Source organism: Carassius carassius, chromosome 1 (genome assembly GCF_963082965.1).
Source record: "Carassius carassius chromosome 1, fCarCar2.1, whole genome shotgun sequence".
In the NCBI taxonomy this organism is placed as follows: Eukaryota; Metazoa; Chordata; class Actinopteri; order Cypriniformes; family Cyprinidae; genus Carassius; species Carassius carassius.
This window is the reverse complement of record NC_081755.1, coordinates 8,780,001-8,787,500: the sequence shown is the minus strand read 5'-3', so window position 1 is coordinate 8,787,500 and position 7,500 is coordinate 8,780,001. Positions and strand designations below refer to the sequence as shown.

Here is a 7,500-nt window from a genome sequence, read left to right as displayed (position 1 = left end):
TCTTCTTAGTTCTTAATCTGCAGTTTAAACTTTGACTTGACATTTTTCCAAAAATTGGTTTAGGAATGCAGCCCAAGCAGTGGAGATATGGCAAAAAATAGATTCTTGGATCGCTTTACAGCCCTGTGAGCCCTTATCTTGCGTTTGCTAGTTGCAGTAGCATCTGAGGGCTTGTTGGTGTTGGGGTGTGTGTTTTTTTTCTTCTATTGCTGTATGGGAGCAAGTGGACCCAAGTTCAAATCCCAGATGAACCCGCTTTGCAGCTCCATTTTTTGAGTAGTGTCTAGGTACATGGTGACTAGTTGGTCTAGGGGTATGATTCTTGCTTCGGGTGTGAGAGGTCCCGGGTTCAAATCCCGCGACGAGCCCACATTGAGCATATTGCTGAGAAGTATCAGTCATTTCTGCCTTCTTTCGGCCAATAATACTCCTGCATGTTTTTGTGCCGATTTCTCCCTGTTCGTAGTTCCTCATCTGCAATTTAAACTTTGTACAACACTTCGCTCTTTGGGTTTCCGCACTTTCACTGAAAGGTGGGGGTGTGTCTAAGATGGTTCAGATTGGCTGCCATGCAGGGTAGACCTTTGCGGTTGACTGGAGGCTCGTGTCCTTTGCTTTGATGTTTTTCTCAATATTGGTTTACAAGGTTCAGAGAGCGTTACACAGAACATTTAAAGGTCCCAGGTTCGATCCTGGGTTTACTCAGAGTGGAGCCGTGAATGCTTTTCGGACACCATTCTGATGCTTGCTGGTTAGTTGCTTTTCGCAGAACCTCCTTGAATGTTTTCTACACTTCAAACAGATGTGCAGACACTGTTGGTTCCATGGTGTAACGGTTAGCACTCTGGACTCTGAATCCAGTGATCCGAGTTCAACTCTTGGTGGAACCTTGGGGTCTGTCTGGCTGTGCTTGGCAAGGAGGAGCTTTGGGGTATGTCACAACTTTCTCTGTGGCAGTGTGTCTTAAAATGTATTGCTACAGTGGCCTCCTTTAACCATGGCCTCCAAACAATCTAGATCTCACATAAAACTGAGCTGGAACTAAATTGAGAAGACCGCTGTCACCTGACCCTCTGTGGAGAAGCAGTACAGACCTCAGACAGCTTCTCATCAGCAAGATTTGCGTGGCAGTGCCACAATGTAGACTTCTGCTGTTAAATTCAGCTCTTGTGTTTTGTAGTTCATATTTTAATCAACATTATTCTACAAAGGTAGGCCAAGCTAGAGCTGGTAGGTAAAAATTGAGTTGCTCAGAAATCTGGTCAGTGCATCTGGTCAGAGCTCTATTTCTGCCCTTGTCAGCTAAGAGGCAGGATATTGGAGCGACCGTAGCATCGAACAGACTGAAATACATGGCAAAATGGCCTCCACTGAGCAGCAACTTGTGGCTCGTGGGTCTAGGGGTATGATTCTCGCTTAGGGTGCGAGAGGTCCTGGGTTCAAATCCCGGACGAGCCCTCTTCTGTCTTTGCAGCATCTTTTCTTGAACAGTTTCAGTCCATTCTGCCATCCCGGGTCAAACATACGCCACTGTCAATTAAGACTAAAGCTGCGTCTGCATGTTTTCATGCCCACTTCTCTCTGCTCTTCTAAGTTCTTAATCTGCAGTTTAAACTTTGACTTGACATTTTTCCAAAAATTGGTTTAGGAATGCAGCCCAAGCAGTGGAGATATGGCAAAAAATAGATTCTTGGATCGCTTTACGGCCCTGTGAGCCTTCATCTTGCGTTTGCTAGATGCAGGAGCATCTGAGGGCTTGTTGGTGTTGGGGTGTGTTTTTTTTTTCTTTTATTGCTGTATGGGAGCAAGTGAGCCCCAGTTCAAATCCCAGATGAGCCCGCTTTGCAGCTCCTTGTTTTGAGTAGTGTCTGTGTACATGGTGGCTTGTTGGTCTAGGGGTATGATTCTCGCTTCAGGTGTGAGAGGTCCCGGGTTCAAATCCTGGACGAGCCCACATTGAGCATATTGCTGAGAAGTATCAGTCAATTCTGCCTTCTTTCAGTCAATAGTACTCCTGCATGTTTTCGTGCTGATTTCTACCTGTTCGTAGTTCCTCATCTGCAATTTAAACTTTGTACAACACTTTGCTCTTTGGGTTCCCGCACTTTCACTGAAAGGTGGGGGTGTGTCTAAGATGGTTCAGATCGGCTGCCATGCAGGGTAGCCGTTTGCGGTTGACTGGAGGCTCGTGTCCTTTGCTTTGATGTTTTTCTCAATATTGGTTTACAAGGTTCAGAGAGCGTTACACTGAACATTTAAAGGTCCCAGGTTCGATCCTGGGTTTACTCAGAGTGGAGCCTTGAATGCTTTCGGACACCATTCTGATGCTTGCTGGTTAGTTGCTTTTCGCAGATGCTCCTTGAATGTTTTCTACACTTCAAACAGATGTGCAGACACTGTTGGTTCCATGGTGTAATGGTTAGCACTCTGGACTCTGAATCCAGTGATCCGAGTTCAAATCTTGGTGGAACCTTGGGGTCTGTCTGGCTGTGCTTGGCAAGGAGGAGCTTTGGGGTATGTCACAACTTTCTCTGTGGCAGTGTGTCTTAAAATGTATTGCTACAGTGGCCTCCTTTAACCATGGCCTCCAAACAATCTAGAACTCACATAAAACTGAGCTGGAACTAAATTGAGAACACCGATGTCACCTGACCCTCTTTGGAGAAGCAGTACAGACCTCAGACAGCTTCTCATCAGCAAGATTTGCGTGGCAGTGCCACAATGTAGACTTCTGCTGTTAAATTCAGCTCTTGTGTTTTGTCGTTGATATTTTAATCAACATTATTCTACAAAGGTAGGCCAAGCTAGAGCTGGTAGGTAAAAATTGAGTTGCTCAGAAATCTGGTCAGTGCATCTGGTCAGAGCTCTATTTCTGCCCTTGTCAGCTAAGAGGCAGGATATTGGAGCGACCGTAGCATCGAACAGAGTGAAATACATGGCAAAGTGGCCTCCACTGAGCAGCAACTTGTGGCTCGTTGGTCTAGGGGTATGATTCTCGCTTAGGGTGCGAGAGGTCCCGGGTTCAAATCCCGGACGAGCCCTCTTCTGTCTTTGCAGCATCTTTTCTTGAGCAGTTTCAGTCCATTCTGCCATCCCGGGTCAATCATACGCCACTGTCAATTAAGACTAAAGCTGCTTCTGCATGTTTTCATGCCCACTTCTCTTCTGCTCTTGTTAGTTCTTAATCTGCAGTTTAAACTTTGACTTTACATTTTTCCAAAAATTGGTTTAGGAATGCAGCCCAAGCAGTGGAGATATGGCAAAAAATAGATGCTTGGATCGCTTTACGGCCCTGTGAGCCTTCATCTTGCGTTTGCTAGATGCAGGAGCATCTGAGGGCTTGTTGGTGTTGGGGTGTGTTTTTTTTTTCTTTTATTGCTGTATGGGAGCAAGTGGGCCCCAGTTCAAATCCCAGATGAGCCCGCTTTGCAGCTCCTTGTTTTGAGTAGTGTCTGTGTACATGGTGGCTTGTTGGTCTAGGGGTAAGATTCTCGCTTCGGGTGTGAGAGGTCCTGGGTTCAAATCCTGGACGAGCCCACATTGAGCATATTGCTGAGAAGTATCAGTCAATTCTGCCTTCTGTCGGTCAATAGTACTCCTGCATGTTTTCGTGCTGATTTCTCCCTGTTCGTAGTTCCTCATCTGCAATTTAAACTTTGTACAACACTTCGCTCTTTGGGTTCCCGCACTTTCACTGAAAGGTCTCCTTTAACCATGGCCTCCAAACAGTCTAGAACTCACATAAAACTGAGCTGGAACTAAATTGAGAACACCGATGACACCTGACCCTCTTTGGAGAAGCAGTACAGACCTCAGACAGCTTCTCATCAGCAAGATTTGCGTGGCAGTGCCACAATGTAGACTTCTGCTGTTAAATTCAGCTCTTGTGTTTTGTCGTTGATATTTTAATCAACATTATTCTACAAAGGTAGGCCAAGCTAGAGCTGGTAGGTAAAAATTGAGTTGCTCAGAAATCTGGTCAGTGCATCTGGTCAGAGCTCTATTTCTGCCCTTGTCAGCTAAGAGGCAGGATATTGGAGCGACCGTAGCATCGAACAGAGTGAAATACATGGCAAAGTGGCCTCCACTGAGCAGCAACTTGTGGCTCGTTGGTCTAGGGGTATGATTCTCGCTTAGGGTGCGAGAGGTCCCGTGTTCAAATCCCGGACGAGCCCTCTTCTGTCTTTGCAGCATCTTTTCTTGAGCAGTTTCAGTCCATTCTGCCATCCCGGGTCAATCATACGCCACTGTCAATTAAGACTAAAGCTGCTTCTGCATGTTTTCATGCCCACTTCTCTTCTGCTCTTCTTAGTTCTTAATCTGCAGTTTAAACTTTGACTTTACATTTTTCCAAAAATTGGTTTAGGAATGCAGCCCAAGCAGTGGAGATATGGCAAAAAATAGATTCTTGGATCGCTTTATGGCCCTGTGAGCCTTCATCTTGCGTTTGCTAGATGCAGGAGCATCTGAGGGCTTGTTGGTGTTGGGGTGTGTTTTTTTTTCTTTTATTGCTGTATGGGAGCAAGTGGGCCCCAGTTCAAATCCCAGATGAGCCCGCTTTGCAGCTCCTTGTTTTGAGTAGTGTCTGTATACATGGTGGCTTGTTGGTCTAGGGGTATGATTCTTGCTTCGGGTGTGAGAGGTCCCGGGTTCAAATCCTGGACGAGCCCACATTGAGCATATTGCTGAGAAGTATCAGTCAATTCTACCTTCTTTCGGTCAATAGTACTCCTGCATGTTTTCGTGCTGATTTCTCCCTGTTCGTAGTTCCTCATCTGCAATTTAAACTTTGTACAACACTTCGCTCTTTGGGTTCCCGCACTTTCACTAAAAGGTGGGTGTGTGTCTAAGATGGTTCAGATCGGCTGCCATGCAGTGTAGCCGTTTGCGGTTGACTGGAGGCTCGTGTCCTTTGCTTTGATGTTTTTCTCAATATTGGTTTACAAGGTTCAGAGAGCGTTACACTGAACATTTAAAGGTCCCAGGTTCGATCCTGGGTTTACTCAGAGTGGAGCCGTGAATGCTTGCTGGTTAGTTGCTTTTCGCAGAGCCTCCTTGAATGTTTTCTACACTTCAAACAGATGTGCAGACACTGTTGGTTCCATGGTGTAATGGTTAGCACTCTGGACTCTGAATCCAGTGATCTGAGTTCAACTCTTGGTGGAACCTTGGGGTCTGTCTGGCTGTGCTTGGCAAGGAGGAGCTTTGGGGTATGTCACAACTTTCTCTGTGGCAGTGTGTCTTAAAATGTATTGCTACAGTGGCCTCCTTTAACCATGGCCTCCAAACAATCTAGAACTCACATAAAACTGAGCTGGAACTAAATTGAGAAGACCGCTGTCACCTGACCCTCTGTGGAGAAGCAGTACAGACCTCAGACAGATTCTCATCAGCAAGATTTGCGTGGCAGTGCCACAATGTAGACTTCTGCTGTTAAATTCAGCTCTTGTGTTTTGTCGTTGATATTTTAATCAACATTATTCTACAAAGGTAGGCCAAGCTAGAGCTGGTAGGTAAAAATTGAGTTGCTCAGAAATCTGGTCAGTGCAACTGGTCAGAGCTCTATTTCTGCCCTTGTCAGCTAAGAGGCAGGATATTGGAGCGACCGTAGCATCGAACAGAGTGAAATACATGGCAAAGTGGCCTCCACTGAGCAGCAACTTGTGGCTCGTTGGTCTAGGGGTATGATTCTCGCTTAGGGTGCGAGAGGTCCCGGGTTCAAATCCCGGACGAGCCCTCTTCTGTCTTTGCAGCATCTTTTCTTGAGCAGTTTCAGTCCATTCTGCCATCCCGGGTCAATCATACGCCACTGTCAATTAAGACTAAAGCTGCTTCTGCATGTTTTCATGCCCACTTCTCTTCTGCTCTTGTTAGTTCTTAATCTGCAGTTTAAACTTTGACTTTACATTTTTCCAAAAATTGGTTTAGGAATGCAGCCCAAGCAGTGGAGATATGGCAAAAAATAGATGCTTGGATCGCTTTACGGCCCTGTGAGCCTTCATCTTGCGTTTGCTAGATGCAGGAGCATCTGAGGGCTTGTTGGTGTTGGGGTGTGTTTTTTTTTCTTTTATTGCTGTATGGGAGCAAGTGGGCCCCAGTTCAAATCCCAGATGAGCCCGCTTTGCAGCTCCTTGTTTTGAGTAGTGTCTGTGTACATGGTGGCTTGTTGGTCTAGGGGTAAGATTCTCGCTTCGGGAGTGAGAGGTCCTGGGTTCAAATCCTGGATGAGCCCACATTGAGCATATTGCTGAGAAGTATCAGTCAATTCTGCTTTCTTTCGGTCAATAGTACTCCTGCATGTTTTCGTGCTGATTTCTCCCTGTTCGTAGTTCCTCATCTGCAATTTAAACTTTGTACAACACTTCGCTCTTTGGGTTCCCGCACTTTCACTGAAAGGTGGGGGTGTGTCTAAGATGGTTCAGATCGGCTGCCATGCAGAGTAGCCGTTTGCGGTTGACTGGAGGCTCGTGTCCTTTGCTTTGATGTTTTTCTCAATATTGGTTTACAAGGTTCAGAGAGCGTTACACTGAACATTTAAAGGTCCCAGGTTCGATCCTGGGTTTACTCAGAGTGGAGCCGTGAATGCTTTCGGACACCATTCTGATGCTTGCTGGTTAGTTGCTTTTCGCAGAGCCTCCTTGAATGTTTTCTACACTTCAAACAGATGTGCAGACACTGTTGGTTCCATGGTGTAATGGTTAGCACTCTGGACTCTGAATCCAGTGATCTGAGTTCAACTCTTGGTGGAACCTTGGGGTCTGTCTGGCTGTGCTTGGCAAGGAGGAGCTTTGGGGTATGTCACAACTTTCTCTGTGGCAGTGTGTCTTAAAATGTATTGCTACAGTGGCCTCCTTCAACCATGGCATCCAAACAATCTAGAACTCACATAAAACTGAGCTGGAACTAAATTGAGAAGACCGCTGTCACCTGACCCTCTGTGGAGAAGCAGTACAGACCTCAGACAGCTTCTCATCAGCAAGATTTGCGTGGCAGTGCCACAATGTAGACTTCTGCTGTTAAATTCAGCTCTTGTGCTTTGTCGTTGGTATTTTAATCAACATTACTCTACAAAGGTAGGCCAAGCTAGAGCTGGTAGGTAAAAATTGAGTTTCTCAGAAATCTGGTCAGTGCATCTGGTCAGAGCTCTATTTCTGCCCTTGTCAGCTAAGAGGCAGGATGTTGGAGCGACCGTAGCATCGAACAGAGTGAATTACATGGCAAAGTGGCCTCCACTGAGCAGCAACTTGTAGCTCATTGGTCTAGGGGTATGATTCTCGCTTCGGGTGCGATAGGTCCTGGGTTCAAATCCCGGACGAGCCCTCTTCTGTCTTTGCAGCATCTTTTCTTGAGCAGTTTCAGTCCATTCTGCCATCCCGGGTCAATCATAGGCCACTGTCAATTAAGACTAAAGCTGCGTCTGCATGTTTTCATGCCCACTTCTGTCTGCTCTTCTTAGTTCTTAATCTGCAGTTTAAACTTTGACTTTTCATTTTTCCAAAA

General features: G+C 46.0%; 5 non-coding genes across 5 annotated transcripts; all 5 read left to right on the top strand.

The window, feature by feature from the left end:
- Window positions 1-1,386: 1,386 nt before the first annotated feature.
- trnap-agg (transfer RNA proline (anticodon AGG)) lies at window positions 1,387-1,458 on the top strand. The gene has a single exon. It is a non-coding gene; the product is annotated as a tRNA-Pro (tRNA).
- A 943-nt stretch (window positions 1,459-2,401) lies between these two features.
- On the top strand, window positions 2,402-2,473 carry trnaq-cug (transfer RNA glutamine (anticodon CUG)). Its single transcript has one exon. It is a non-coding gene; the product is annotated as a tRNA-Gln (tRNA).
- Window positions 2,474-2,969: 496 nt separating this feature from the next.
- trnap-agg (transfer RNA proline (anticodon AGG)) lies at window positions 2,970-3,041 on the top strand. The gene has a single exon. It is a non-coding gene; the product is annotated as a tRNA-Pro (tRNA).
- Window positions 3,042-4,103: 1,062 nt separating this feature from the next.
- Window positions 4,104-4,175, top strand: trnap-agg (transfer RNA proline (anticodon AGG)). Its single transcript has one exon. It is a non-coding gene; the product is annotated as a tRNA-Pro (tRNA).
- A 1,490-nt stretch (window positions 4,176-5,665) lies between these two features.
- Window positions 5,666-5,737, top strand: trnap-agg (transfer RNA proline (anticodon AGG)). The gene has a single exon. It is a non-coding gene; the product is annotated as a tRNA-Pro (tRNA).
- The last annotated feature ends 1,763 nt before the right edge of the window (window positions 5,738-7,500 follow it).